Here is a 13,412-nt window from a genome sequence, read left to right as displayed (position 1 = left end):
TATGGCCGTAGACGTCCGCGGCTGCCGCTGGGCGCCCCAAGAGCCTGCTCTGCGCCTCTCCAGGCCAGGCGCCCGCCGCTCCTCAGCCCTCCTCCGCCCGCCCTGTGCGGCCCGCCTGAACGCCTGCCTGCCTGCCTGCATGCTCGCCTGCCGGCCCGACTGATGGACTGACCGCCTCCCGCGCCGCGCCCGGGGTGGCGGAGGGCGCCTGCCCGGGCCGGGGGGTGGGGGCCAAGACGCGTCCCGCACCCCGGAGCCGAGTCTGTCGCGGGAGCCCGGGCGCGCTCCCGTCCCCGGCCTGTCGGGCTCGTCGCCGCCGCTCGGCTCCCCGGATGGCACGCCGCCCCGCATCGGGCCGCTCGCTGGGGGCTGGGGGCTGCGGGGGGGTGGGGGGGTGTGCCGCGGGCCGGGGCCGGCGCCGGCCGGCCCCTGGCCTCTCCTGTCCTTCAGCCCGCCTGGCTCAAAGCCAAGCCGGGGCCGCCCGCGCCGCCGGACCCCATCGTCGCACAGGCAGGGACACAGACACAGGTGCCCACGACACACACACACACAGACAGACGGAAGGACACAGGCACTCGGAGCTGGGCCACACGGCCTGTGGGGGCGAGGCAGCCACCCCGCCGGAGGGGCGCAGGCCCTGGAGCTGCGTCAGGAGCCCTGGCAGCCGCAGGCCCTGCAGCCACGGTGTCAGGGATGCCGTTCCGCTCCCATTCCTGCCCATCAGCCGAACCGCCGCGGGGCCGTGTGCCTGCGTGCGTGCGCGGCGCCCTGGCCCAGGCGCGGAGCGAGTGTCTGTGGTGTGTCTTGCTGTGTCCCGAGCGGCTCTTTGGGCCTGGGTGCCGGCCGCCCCCGCGTCGCCGTGGTCTTGGCTGTCGCGGGGTCACGGAGCGCGGAGCCCGGCGCCAACGGGGGGCCTGAGGCCCCCGGCGGTCGGGCCATCTGGTTGGTGTCCTGGGCACGCGGAGCGTGGACCCCGGGGCTGAGGGCCGAAGGGACGGTGGTCCGCGGGGGACGGAGGGCATGTCCTTCGGAGAGAAGGTGCAGGCGGGCCCGGGCCGAAGGTGGGGGGGTGTTGCGGGTGGCTGGGTGGCTTGGTCGCTGGGGGCGGTGCCAGGGAATTGCTAGGGGCTGGGGGCGGGCCTGGGGGCGGGGCCTGGGGCGGGGCGAGGAGGGCCCGCAGGCAGGGCAGGCCCGGCCCCCGGCCCCCGGCCCCCAACCACCCCCCCCTCGGCCCCACGGAGGGCCTCGCAGGCCTGCGAGGACGGGATCCAGCCCCCACCCGTCTCCCCCCAGCGACCGCACCGCCCCCCGCGCCCCAGCCCCGAGGTTCCGGCTGTCGCCCCGTCCCCTCCCTGGGCCGCTTCGGGCCCCCTCGGCCCCCTCGGCCCCCTGGGACGCGCGGCCGGCTAGGATGCGGGTGGGCGTCGTTGAAGGGCTGGGAGGAAGAGGAGGTGTGTGGTGTATGTAGTGGCGTCCTGCCCGTGCAGCGGGCGCCCTCGGTGCCCCGCGGCGCCCTGCGGTGGTCCCCGCGGGGCGGGGGCCATGGCAGGGGTGGTCCGGAGGGCGCCGCCGCCGCCGCCGCCGCCGCCGCCGCCGCGTTGGGCGAGGGGGGTGTTGGCGGCAAAGGGACGGACAGGAAGGCCGAAGAAAAAAAGCCTACAGCACCCGGTATTCCCAGGCGGTCTCCCATCCAAGTACTAACCAGGCCCGACCCTGCTTAGCTTCCGAGATCAGACGAGATCGGGCGCGTTCAGGGTGGTATGGCCGTAGACGTCCGCGGCTGCCGCTGGGCGCCCCAAGAGCCTGCTCTGCGCCTCTCCAGGCCAGGCGCCCGCCGCTCCTCAGCCCTCCTCCGCCCGCCCTGTGCGGCCCGCCTGAACGCCTGCCTGCCTGCCTGCATGCTCGCCTGCCGGCCCGACTGATGGACTGACCGCCTCCCGCGCCGCGCCCGGGGTGGCGGAGGGCGCCTGCCCGGGCCGGGGGGTGGGGGCCAAGACGCGTCCCGCACCCCGGAGCCGAGTCTGTCGCGGGAGCCCGGGCGCGCTCCCGTCCCCGGCCTGTCGGGCTCGTCGCCGCCGCTCGGCTCCCCGGATGGCACGCCGCCCCGCATCGGGCCGCTCGCTGGGGGCTGGGGGCTGCGGGGGGGTGGGGGGGTGTGCCGCGGGCCGGGGCCGGCGCCGGCCTGCCCCTGGCCTCTCCTGTCCTTCAGCCCGCCTGGCTCAAAGCCAAGCCGGGGCCGCCCGCGCCGCCGGACCCCATCGTCGCACAGGCAGGGACACAGACACAGGTGCCCACGACACACACACACACAGACAGACGGAAGGACACAGGCACTCGGAGCTGGGCCACACGGCCTGTGGGGGCGAGGCAGCCACCCCGCCGGAGGGGCGCAGGCCCTGGAGCTGCGTCAGGAGCCCTGGCAGCCGCAGGCCCCGCAGCCACGGGGTCAGGGATGCCGTTCCGCTCCCATTCCTGCCCATCAGCCGAACCGCCGCGGGGCCGTGTGCCTGCGTGCGTGCGCGGCGCCCTGGCCCAGGCGCGGAGCGAGTGTCTGTGGTGTGTCTTGCTGTGTCCCGAGCGGCTCTTTGGGCCTGGGTGCCGGCCGCCCCCGCGTCGCCGTGGTCTTGGCTGTCGCGGGGTCACGGAGCGCGGAGCCCGGCGCCAACGGGGGGCCTGAGGCCCCCGGCGGTCGGGCCATCTGGTTGGTGTCCTGGGCACGCGGAGCGTGGACCCCGGGGCTGAGGGCCGAAGGGACGGTGGTCCGCGGGGGACGGAGGGCATGTCCTTCGGAGAGAAGGTGCAGGCGGGCCCGGGCCGAAGGTGGGGGGGGTGTTGCGGGTGGCTGGGTGGCTTGGTCGCTGGGGGCGGTGCCAGGGAATTGCTAGGGGCTGGGGGCGGGCCTGGGGGCGGGGCCTGGGGCGGGGCGAGGAGGGCCCGCAGGCAGGGCAGGCCCGGCCCCCGGCCCCCGGCCCCCAACCCCCCCCCCCTCGGCCCCACGGAGGGCCTCGCAGGCCTGCGAGGACGGGATCCAGCCCCCACCCGTCTCCCCCCAGCGACCGCACCGCCCCCCCGCGCCCCAGCCCCGAGGTTCCGGCTGTCGCCCCGTCCCCTCCCTGGGCCGCTTCGGGCCCCCTCGGCCCCCTCGGCCCCCTGGGACGCGCGGCCGGCTAGGATGCGGGTGGGCGTCGTTGAAGGGCTGGGAGGAAGAGGAGGTGTGTGGTGTATGTAGTGGCGTCCTGCCCGTGCAGCGGGCGCCCTCGGTGCCCCGCGGCGCCCTGCGGTGGTCCCGGCGGGGCGGGGGCCATGGCAGGGGTGGTCCGGAGGGCGCCGCCGCCGCCGCCGCCGCCGCCGCCGCGTTGGGCGAGGGGGGTGTTGGCGGCAAAGGGACGGACAGGAAGGCCGAAGGAAAAAAGCCTACAGCACCCGGTATTCCCAGGCGGTCTCCCATCCAAGTACTAACCAGGCCCGACCCTGCTTAGCTTCCGAGATCAGACGAGATCGGGCGCGTTCAGGGTGGTATGGCCGTAGACGTCCGCGGCTGCCGCTGGGCGCCCCAAGAGCCTGCTCTGCGCCTCTCCAGGCCAGGCGCCCGCCGCTCCTCAGCCCTCCTCCGCCCGCCCTGTGCGGCCCGCCTGAACGCCTGCCTGCCTGCCTGCATGCTCGCCTGCCGGCCCGACTGATGGACTGACCGCCTCCCGCGCCGCGCCCGGGGTGGCGGAGGGCGCCTGCCCGGGCCGGGGGGTGGGGGCCAAGACGCGTCCCGCACCCCGGAGCCGAGTCTGTCGCGGGAGCCCGGGCGCGCTCCCGTCCCCGGCCTGTCGGGCTCGTCGCCGCCGCTCGGCTCCCCGGATGGCACGCCGCCCCGCATCGGGCCGCTCGCTGGGGGCTGGGGGCTGCGGGGGGGTGGGGGGGTGTGCCGCGGGCCGGGGCCGGCGCCGGCCGGCCCCTGGCCTCTCCTGTCCTTCAGCCCGCCTGGCTCAAAGCCAAGCCGGGGCCGCCCGCGCCGCCGGACCCCATCGTCGCACAGGCAGGGACACAGACACGGGTGCCCACGACACACACACACACACAGACAGACGGAAGGACACAGGCACTCGGAGCTGGGCCACACGGCCTGTGGGGGCGAGGCAGCCACCCCGCCGGAGGGGCGCAGGCCCTGGAGCTGCGTCAGGAGCCCTGGCAGCCGCAGGCCCCGCAGCCACGGTGTCAGGGATGCCGTTCCGCTCCCATTCCTGCCCATCAGCCGAACCGCCGCGGGGCCGTGTGCCTGCGTGCGTGCGCGGCGCCCTGGCCCAGGCGCGGAGCGAGTGTCTGTGGTGTGTCTTGCTGTGTCCCGAGCGGCTCTTTGGGCCTGGGTGCCGGCCGCCCCCGCGTCGCCGTGGTCTTGGCTGTCGCGGGGTCACGGAGCGCGGAGCCCGGCGCCAACGGGGGGCCTGAGGCCCCCGGCGGTCGGGCCATCTGGTTGGTGGCCTGGGCACGCGGAGCGTGGACCCCGGGGCTGAGGGCCGAAGGGACGGTGGTCCGCGGGGGACGGAGGGCATGTCCTTCGGAGAGAAGGTGCAGGCGGGCCCGGGCCGAAGGTGGGGGGGGTGTTGCGGGTGGCTGGGTGGCTTGGTCGCTGGGGGCGGTGCCAGGGAATTGCTAGGGGCTGGGGGCGGGCCTGGGGGCGGGCCTGGGGGCGTGGCCTGGGGGCGGGGCCTGGGGCGGGGCGAGGAGGGCCCGCAGGCAGGGCAGGCCCCGCCCCCGGCCCCCGGCCCCCAACCACCCCCCCCTCGGCCCCACGGAGGGCCTCGCAGGCCTGCGAGGACGGGATCCAGCCCCCACCCGTCTCCCCCCAGCGACCGCACCGCCCCCCCGCGCCCCAGCCCCGAGGTTCCGGCTGTCGCCCCGTCCCCTCCCTGGGCCGCTTCGGGCCCCCTCGGCCCCCTCGGCCCCCTGGGACGCGCGGCCGGCTAGGATGCGGGTGGGCGTCGTTGAAGGGCTGGGAGGAAGAGGAGGTGTGTGGTGTATGTAGTGGCGTCCTGCCCGTGCAGCGGGCGCCCTCGGTGCCCCGCGGCGCCCTGCGGTGGTCCCGGCGGGGCGGGGGCCATGGCAGGGGTGGTCCGGAGGGCGCCGCCGCCGCCGCCGCCGCCGCGTTGGGCGAGGGGGGTGTTGGCGGCAAAGGGACGGACAGGAAGGCCGAAGAAAAAAAGCCTACAGCACCCGGTATTCCCAGGCGGTCTCCCATCCAAGTACTAACCAGGCCCGACCCTGCTTAGCTTCCGAGATCAGACGAGATCGGGCGCGTTCAGGGTGGTATGGCCGTAGACGTCCGCGGCTGCCGCTGGGCGCCCCAAGAGCCTGCTCTGCGCCTCTCCAGGCCAGGCGCCCGCCGCTCCTCAGCCCTCCTCCGCCCGCCCTGTGCGGCCCGCCTGATCGCCTGCCTGCCTGCCTGCATGCTCGCCTGCCGGCCCGACTGATGGACTGACCGCCTCCCGCGCCGCGCCCGGGGTGGCGGAGGGCGCCTGCCCGGGCCGGGGGGTGGGGGCCAAGACGCGTCCCGCACCCCGGAGCCGAGTCTGTCGCGGGAGCCCGGGCGCGCTCCCGTCCCCGGCCTGTCGGGCTCGTCGCCGCCGCTCGGCTCCCCGGATGGCACGCCGCCCCGCATCGGGCCGCTCGCTGGGGGCTGGGGGCTGCGGGGGGGTGGGGGGGTGTGCCGCGGGCCGGGGCCGGCGCCGGCCGGCCCCTGGCCTCTCCTGTCCTTCAGCCCGCCTGGCTCAAAGCCAAGCCGGGGCCGCCCGCGCCGCCGGACCCCATCGTCGCACAGGCAGGGACACAGACACAGGTGCCCACGACACACACACACACAGACAGACGGAAGGACACAGGCACTCGGAGCTGGGCCACACGGCCTGTGGGGGCGAGGCAGCCACCCCGCCGGAGGGGCGCAGGCCCTGGAGCTGCGTCAGGAGCCCTGGCAGCCGCAGGCCCTGCAGCCACGGTGTCAGGGATGCCGTTCCGCTCCCATTCCTGCCCATCAGCCGAACCGCCGCGGGGCCGTGTGCCTGCGTGCGTGCGCGGCGCCCTGGCCCAGGCGCGGAGCGAGTGTCTGTGGTGTGTCTTGCTGTGTCCCGAGCGGCTCTTTGGGCCTGGGTGCCGGCCGCCCCCGCGTCGCCGTGGTCTTGGCTGTCGCGGGGTCACGGAGCGCGGAGCCCGGCGCCAACGGGGGGCCTGAGGCCCCCGGCGGTCGGGCCATCTGGTTGGTGTCCTGGGCACGCGGAGCGTGGACCCCGGGGCTGAGGGCCGAAGGGACGGTGGTCCGCGGGGGACGGAGGGCATGTCCTTCGGAGAGAAGGTGCAGGCGGGCCCGGGCCGAAGGTGGGGGGGGTGTTGCGGGTGGCTGGGTGGCTTGGTCGCTGGGGGCGGTGCCAGGGAATTGCTAGGGGCTGGGGGCGGGCCTGGGGGCGGGGCCTGGGGCGGGGCGAGGAGGGCCCGCAGGCAGGCCCGGCCCCCGGCCCCCGGCCCCCAACCACCCCCCCCTCGGCCCCACGGAGGGCCTCGCAGGCCTGCGAGGACGGGATCCAGCCCCCACCCGTCTCCCCCCAGCGACCGCACCGCCCCCCCGCGCCCCAGCCCCGAGGTTCCGGCTGTCGCCCCGTCCCCTCCCTGGGCCGCTTCGGGCCCCCTCGGCCCCCTCGGCCCCCTGGGACGCGCGGCCGGCTAGGATGCGGGTGGGCGTCGTTGAAGGGCTGGGAGGAAGAGGAGGTGTGTGGTGTATGTAGTGGCGTCCTGCCCGTGCAGCGGGCGCCCTCGGTGCCCCGCGGCGCCCTGCGGTGGTCCCGGCGGGGCGGGGGCCATGGCAGGGGTGGTCCGGAGGGCACCGCCGCCGCCGCCGCCGCCGCCGCCGCGTTGGGCGAGGGGGGTGTTGGCGGCAAAGGGACGGACAGGAAGGCCGAAGAAAAAAAGCCTACAGCACCCGGTATTCCCAGGCGGTCTCCCATCCAAGTACTAACCAGGCCCGACCCTGCTTAGCTTCCGAGATCAGACGAGATCGGGCGCGTTCAGGGTGGTATGGCCGTAGACGTCCGCGGCTGCCGCTGGGCGCCCCAAGAGCCTGCTCTGCGCCTCTCCAGGCCAGGCGCCCGCCGCTCCTCAGCCCTCCTCCGCCCGCCCTGTGCGGCCCGCCTGAACGCCTGCCTGCCTGCCTGCATGCTCGCCTGCCGGCCCGACTGATGGACTGACCGCCTCCCGCGCCGCGCCCGGGGTGGCGGAGGGCGCCTGCCCGGGCCGGGGGGTGGGGGCCAAGACGCGTCCCGCACCCCGGAGCCGAGTCTGTCGCGGGAGCCCGGGCGCGCTCCCGTCCCCGGCCTGTCGGGCTCGTCGCCGCCGCTCGGCTCCCCGGATGGCACGCCGCCCCGCATCGGGCCGCTCGCTGGGGGCTGGGGGCTGCGGGGGGGTGGGGGGGTGTGCCGCGGGCCGGGGCCGGCGCCGGCCGGCCCCTGGCCTCTCCTGTCCTTCAGCCCGCCTGGCTCAAAGCCAAGCCGGGGCCGCCCGCGCCGCCGGACCCCATCGTCGCACAGGCAGGGACACAGACACGGGTGCCCACGACACACACACACACACAGACAGACGGAAGGACACAGGCACTCGGAGCTGGGCCACACGGCCTGTGGGGGCGAGGCAGCCACCCCGCCGGAGGGGCGCAGGCCCTGGAGCTGCGTCAGGAGCCCTGGCAGCCGCAGGCCCCGCAGCCACGGTGTCAGGGATGCCGTTCCGCTCCCATTCCTGCCCATCAGCCGAACCGCCGCGGGGCCGTGTGCCTGCGTGCGTGCGCGGCGCCCTGGCCCAGGCGCGGAGCGAGTGTCTGTGGTGTGTCTTGCTGTGTCCCGAGCGGCTCTTTGGGCCTGGGTGCCGGCCGCCCCCGCGTCGCCGTGGTCTTGGCTGTCGCGGGGTCACGGAGCGCGGAGCCCGGCGCCAACGGGGGGCCTGAGGCCCCCGGCGGTCGGGCCATCTGGTTGGTGGCCTGGGCACGCGGAGCGTGGACCCCGGGGCTGAGGGCCGAAGGGACGGTGGTCCGCGGGGGACGGAGGGCATGTCCTTCGGAGAGAAGGTGCAGGCGGGCCCGGGCCGAAGGTGGGGGGGGTGTTGCGGGTGGCTGGGTGGCTTGGTCGCTGGGGGCGGTGCCAGGGAATTGCTAGGGGCTGGGGGCGGGCCTGGGGGCGGGCCTGGGGGCGGGGCCTGGGGGCGGGGCCTGGGGCGGGGCGAGGAGGGCCCGCAGGCAGGGCAGGCCCCGCCCCTGGCCCCCGGCCCCCAACCACCCCCCCCTCGGCCCCACGGAGGGCCTCGCAGGCCTGCGAGGACGGGATCCAGCCCCCACCCGTCTCCCCCCAGCGACCGCACCGCCCCCCCGCGCCCCAGCCCCGAGGTTCCGGCTGTCGCCCCGTCCCCTCCCTGGGCCGCTTCGGGCCCCCTCGGCCCCCTCGGCCCCCTGGGACGCGCGGCCGGCTAGGATGCGGGTGGGCGTCGTTGAAGGGCTGGGAGGAAGAGGAGGTGTGTGGTGTATGTAGTGGCGTCCTGCCCGTGCAGCGGGCGCCCTCGGTGCCCCGCGGCGCCCTGCGGTGGTCCCGGCGGGGCGGGGGCCATGGCAGGGGTGGTCCGGAGGGCGCCGCCGCCGCCGCCGCCGCCGCCGCCGCGTTGGGCGAGGGGGGTGTTGGCGGCAAAGGGACGGACAGGAAGGCCGAAGAAAAAAAGCCTACAGCACCCGGTATTCCCAGGCTGTCTCCCATCCAAGTACTAACCAGGCCCGACCCTGCTTAGCTTCCGAGATCAGACGAGATCGGGCGCGTTCAGGGTGGTATGGCCGTAGACGTCCGCGGCTGCCGCTGGGCGCCCCAAGAGCCTGCTCTGCGCCTCTCCAGGCCAGGCGCCCGCCGCTCCTCAGCCCTCCTCCGCCCGCCCTGTGCGGCCCGCCTGAACGCCTGCCTGCCTGCCTGCATGCTCGCCTGCCGGCCCGACTGATGGACTGACCGCCTCCCGCGCCGCGCCCGGGGTAGCGGAGGGCGCCTGCCCGGGCCGGGGGGTGGGGGCCAAGACGCGTCCCGCACCCCGGAGCCGAGTCTGTCGCGGGAGCCCGGGCGCGCTCCCGTCCCCGGCCTGTCGGGCTCGTCGCCGCCGCTCGGCTCCCCGATGGCACGCCGCCCCGCATCGGGCCGCTCGCTGGGGGCTGGGGGCTGCGGGGGGGTGGGGGGGTGTGCCGCGGGCCGGGGCCGGCGCCGGCCGGCCCCTGGCCTCTCCTGTCCTTCAGCCCGCCTGGCTCAAAGCCAAGCCGGGGCCGCCCGCGCCGCCGGACCCCATCGTCGCACAGGCAGGGACACAGACACGGGTGCCCACGACACACACACACACAGACAGACGGAAGGACACAGGCACTCGGAGCTGGGCCACACGGCCTGTGGGGGCGAGGCAGCCACCCCGCCGGAGGGGCGCAGGCCCTGGAGCTGCGTCAGGAGCCCTGGCAGCCGCAGGCCCCGCAGCCACGGTGTCAGGGATGCCGTTCCGCTCCCATTCCTGCCCATCAGCCGAACCGCCGCGGGGCCGTGTGCCTGCGTGCGTGCGCGGCGCCCTGGCCCAGGCGCGGAGCGAGTGTCTGTGGTGTGTCTTGCTGTGTCCCGAGCGGCTCTTTGGGCCTGGGTGCCGGCCGCCCCCGCGTCGCCGTGGTCTTGGCTGTCGCGGGGTCACGGAGCGCGGAGCCCGGCGCCAACGGGGGGCCTGAGGCCCCCGGCGGTCGGGCCATCTGGTTGGTGGCCTGGGCACGCGGAGCGTGGACCCCGGGGCTGAGGGCCGAAGGGACGGTGGTCCGCGGGGGACGGAGGGCATGTCCTTCGGAGAGAAGGTGCAGGCGGGCCCGGGCCGAAGGTGGGGGGGGTGTTGCGGGTGGCTGGGTGGCTTGGTCGCTGGGGGCGGTGCCAGGGAATTGCTAGGGGCTGGGGGCGGGCCTGGGGGCGGGCCTGGGGGCGTGGCCTGGGGGCGGGGCCTGGGGCGGGGCGAGGAGGGCCCGCAGGCAGGGCAGGCCCCGCCCCCGGCCCCCGGCCCCCAACCACCCCCCCCTCGGCCCCACGGAGGGCCTCGCAGGCCTGCGAGGACGGGATCCAGCCCCCACCCGTCTCCCCCCAGCGACCGCACCGCCCCCCCGCGCCCCAGCCCCGAGGTTCCGGCTGTCGCCCCGTCCCCTCCCTGGGCCGCTTCGGGCCCCCTCGGCCCCCTCGGCCCCCTGGGACGCGCGGCCGGCTAGGATGCGGGTGGGCGTCGTTGAAGGGCTGGGAGGAAGAGGAGGTGTGTGGTGTATGTAGTGGCGTCCTGCCCGTGCAGCGGGCGCCCTCGGTGCCCCGCGGCGCCCTGCGGTGGTCCCGGCGGGGCGGGGGCCATGGCAGGGGTGGTCCGGAGGGCGCCGCCGCCGCCGCCGCCGCCGCCGCCGCGTTGGGCGAGGGGGGTGTTGGCGGCAAAGGGACGGACAGGAAGGCCGAAGAAAAAAAGCCTACAGCACCCGGTATTCCCAGGCGGTCTCCCATCCAAGTACTAACCAGGCCCGACCCTGCTTAGCTTCCGAGATCAGACGAGATCGGGCGCGTTCAGGGTGGTATGGCCGTAGACGTCCGCGGCTGCCGCTGGGCGCCCCAAGAGCCTGCTCTGCACCTCTCCAGGCCAGGCGCCCGCCGCTCCTCAGCCCTCCTCCGCCCGCCCTGTGCGGCCCGCCTGAACGCCTGCCTGCCTGCCTGCCTGCATGCTCGCCTGCCGGCCCGACTGATGGACTGACCGCCTCCCGCGCCGCGCCCGGGGTGGCGGAGGGCGCCTGCCCGGGCCGGGGGGTGGGGGCCAAGACGCGTCCCGCACCCCGGAGCCGAGTCTGTCGCGGGAGCCCGGGCGCGCTCCCGTCCCCGGCCTGTCGGGCTCGTCGCCGCCGCTCGGCTCCCCGGATGGCACGCCGCCCGGCATCGGGCCGCTCGCTGGGGGCTGGGGGCTGCGGGGGGGTGGGGGGGTGTGCCGCGGGCCGGGGCCGGCGCCGGCCGGCCCCTGGCCTCTCCTGTCCTTCAGCCCGCCTGGCTCAAAGCCAAGCCGGGGCCGCCCGCGCCGCCGGACCCCATCGTCGCACAGGCAGGGACACAGACACAGGTGCCCACGACACACACACACACAGACAGACGGAAGGACACAGGCACTCGGAGCTGGGCCACACGGCCTGTGGGGGCGAGGCAGCCACCCCGCCGGAGGGGCGCAGGCCCTGGAGCTGCGTCAGGAGCCCTGGCAGCCGCAGGCCCTGCAGCCACGGTGTCAGGGATGCCGTTCCGCTCCCATTCCTGCCCATCAGCCGAACCGCCGCGGGGCCGTGTGCCTGCGTGCGTGCGCGGCGCCCTGGCCCAGGCGCGGAGCGAGTGTCTGTGGTGTGTCTTGCTGTGTCCCGAGCGGCTCTTTGGGCCTGGGTGCCGGCCGCCCCCGCGTCGCCGTGGTCTTGGCTGTCGCGGGGTCACGGAGCGCGGAGCCCGGCGCCAACGGGGGGCCTGAGGCCCCCGGCGGTCGGGCCATCTGGTTGGTGTCCTGGGCACGCGGAGCGTGGACCCCGGGGCTGAGGGCCGAAGGGACGGTGGTCCGCGGGGGACGGAGGGCATGTCCTTCGGAGAGAAGGTGCAGGCGGGCCCGGGCCGAAGGTGGGGGGGGTGTTGCGGGTGGCTGGGTGGCTTGGTCGCTGGGGGCGGTGCCAGGGAATTGCTAGGGGCTGGGGGCGGGCCTGGGGGCGGGGCCTGGGGCGGGGCGAGGAGGGCCCGCAGGCAGGCCCGGCCCCCGGCCCCCGGCCCCCAACCACCCCCCCCTCGGCCCCACGGAGGGCCTCGCAGGCCTGCGAGGACGGGATCCAGCCCCCACCCGTCTCCCCCCAGCGACCGCACCGCCCCCCCGCGCCCCAGCCCCGAGGTTCCGGCTGTCGCCCCGTCCCCTCCCTGGGCCGCTTCGGGCCCCCTCGGCCCCCTCGGCCCCCTGGGACGCGCGGCCGGCTAGGATGCGGGTGGGCGTCGTTGAAGGGCTGGGAGGAAGAGGAGGTGTGTGGTGTATGTAGTGGCGTCCTGCCCGTGCAGCGGGCGCCCTCGGTGCCCCGCGGCGCCCTGCGGTGGTCCCGGCGGGGCGGGGGCCATGGCAGGGGTGGTCCGGAGGGCACCGCCGCCGCCGCCGCCGCCGCCGCCGCGTTGGGCGAGGGGGGTGTTGGCGGCAAAGGGACGGACAGGAAGGCCGAAGAAAAAAAGCCTACAGCACCCGGTATTCCCAGGCGGTCTCCCATCCAAGTACTAACCAGGCCCGACCCTGCTTAGCTTCCGAGATCAGACGAGATCGGGCGCGTTCAGGGTGGTATGGCCGTAGACGTCCGCGGCTGCCGCTGGGCGCCCCAAGAGCCTGCTCTGCGCCTCTCCAGGCCAGGCGCCCGCCGCTCCTCAGCCCTCCTCCGCCCGCCCTGTGCGGCCCGCCTGAACGCCTGCCTGCCTGCCTGCATGCTCGCCTGCCGGCCCGACTGATGGACTGACCGCCTCCCGCGCCGCGCCCGGGGTGGCGGAGGGCGCCTGCCCGGGCCGGGGGGTGGGGGCCAAGACGCGTCCCGCACCCCGGAGCCGAGTCTGTCGCGGGAGCCCGGGCGCGCTCCCGTCCCCGGCCTGTCGGGCTCGTCGCCGCCGCTCGGCTCCCCGGATGGCACGCCGCCCCGCATCGGGCCGCTCGCTGGGGGCTGGGGGCTGCGGGGGGGTGGGGGGGTGTGCCGCGGGCCGGGGCCGGCGCCGGCCGGCCCCTGGCCTCTCCTGTCCTTCAGCCCGCCTGGCTCAAAGCCAAGCCGGGGCCGCCCGCGCCGCCGGACCCCATCGTCGCACAGGCAGGGACACAGACACGGTGCCCACGACACACACACACACACAGACAGACGGAAGGACACAGGCACTCGGAGCTGGGCCACACGGCCTGTGGGGGCGAGGCAGCCACCCCGCCGGAGGGGCGCAGGCCCTGGAGCTGCGTCAGGAGCCCTGGCAGCCGCAGGCCCCGCAGCCACGGTGTCAGGGATGCCGTTCCGCTCCCATTCCTGCCCATCAGCCGAACCGCCGCGGGGCCGTGTGCCTGCGTGCGTGCGCGGCGCCCTGGCCCAGGCGCGGAGCGAGTGTCTGTGGTGTGTCTTGCTGTGTCCCGAGCGGCTCTTTGGGCCTGGGTGCCGGCCGCCCCCGCGTCGCCGTGGTCTTGGCTGTCGCGGGGTCACGGAGCGCGGAGCCCGGCGCCAACGGGGGGCCTGAGGCCCCCGGCGGTCGGGCCATCTGGTTGGTGGCCTGGGCACGCGGAGCGTGGACCCCGGGGCTGAGGGCCGAAGGGACGGTGGTCCGCGGGGGACGGAGGGCATGTCCTTCGGAGAGAAG

The 13,412-nt window shown here is 76.7% G+C and overlaps 7 non-coding genes across 7 annotated transcripts; all 7 read right to left on the bottom strand.

The window, feature by feature from the left end:
* Nucleotides 1-1,653: 1,653 nt before the first annotated feature.
* LOC140629836 (5S ribosomal RNA) lies at nucleotides 1,654-1,772 on the bottom strand. The gene has a single exon (XR_012027661.1). It is a non-coding gene; the product is annotated as a 5S ribosomal RNA (ribosomal RNA).
* Nucleotides 1,773-3,411: 1,639 nt separating this feature from the next.
* LOC140629834 (5S ribosomal RNA) lies at nucleotides 3,412-3,530 on the bottom strand. The gene has a single exon (XR_012027659.1). It is a non-coding gene; the product is annotated as a 5S ribosomal RNA (ribosomal RNA).
* A 1,660-nt stretch (nucleotides 3,531-5,190) lies between these two features.
* LOC140629833 (5S ribosomal RNA) lies at nucleotides 5,191-5,309 on the bottom strand. The gene has a single exon (XR_012027658.1). It is a non-coding gene; the product is annotated as a 5S ribosomal RNA (ribosomal RNA).
* A 1,634-nt stretch (nucleotides 5,310-6,943) lies between these two features.
* LOC140629832 (5S ribosomal RNA) lies at nucleotides 6,944-7,062 on the bottom strand. The gene has a single exon (XR_012027657.1). It is a non-coding gene; the product is annotated as a 5S ribosomal RNA (ribosomal RNA).
* Nucleotides 7,063-8,728: 1,666 nt separating this feature from the next.
* LOC140629844 (5S ribosomal RNA) lies at nucleotides 8,729-8,847 on the bottom strand. The gene has a single exon (XR_012027668.1). It is a non-coding gene; the product is annotated as a 5S ribosomal RNA (ribosomal RNA).
* Nucleotides 8,848-10,510: 1,663 nt separating this feature from the next.
* LOC140629831 (5S ribosomal RNA) lies at nucleotides 10,511-10,629 on the bottom strand. The gene has a single exon (XR_012027656.1). It is a non-coding gene; the product is annotated as a 5S ribosomal RNA (ribosomal RNA).
* A 1,638-nt stretch (nucleotides 10,630-12,267) lies between these two features.
* Nucleotides 12,268-12,386, bottom strand: LOC140629830 (5S ribosomal RNA). The gene has a single exon (XR_012027654.1). It is a non-coding gene; the product is annotated as a 5S ribosomal RNA (ribosomal RNA).
* Between the last annotated feature and the right edge of the window lie 1,026 nt (nucleotides 12,387-13,412).

The sequence above is a fragment of the Canis lupus genome, unplaced genomic scaffold (genome assembly GCF_048164855.1).
Source record: "Canis lupus baileyi unplaced genomic scaffold, mCanLup2.hap1 Scaffold_273, whole genome shotgun sequence".
Classification (NCBI taxonomy): domain Eukaryota; kingdom Metazoa; phylum Chordata; class Mammalia; order Carnivora; family Canidae; genus Canis; species Canis lupus.
The sequence above is the reverse complement of the archived record's forward strand: the minus strand, read 5'-3'. Positions and strand labels throughout refer to the sequence as shown.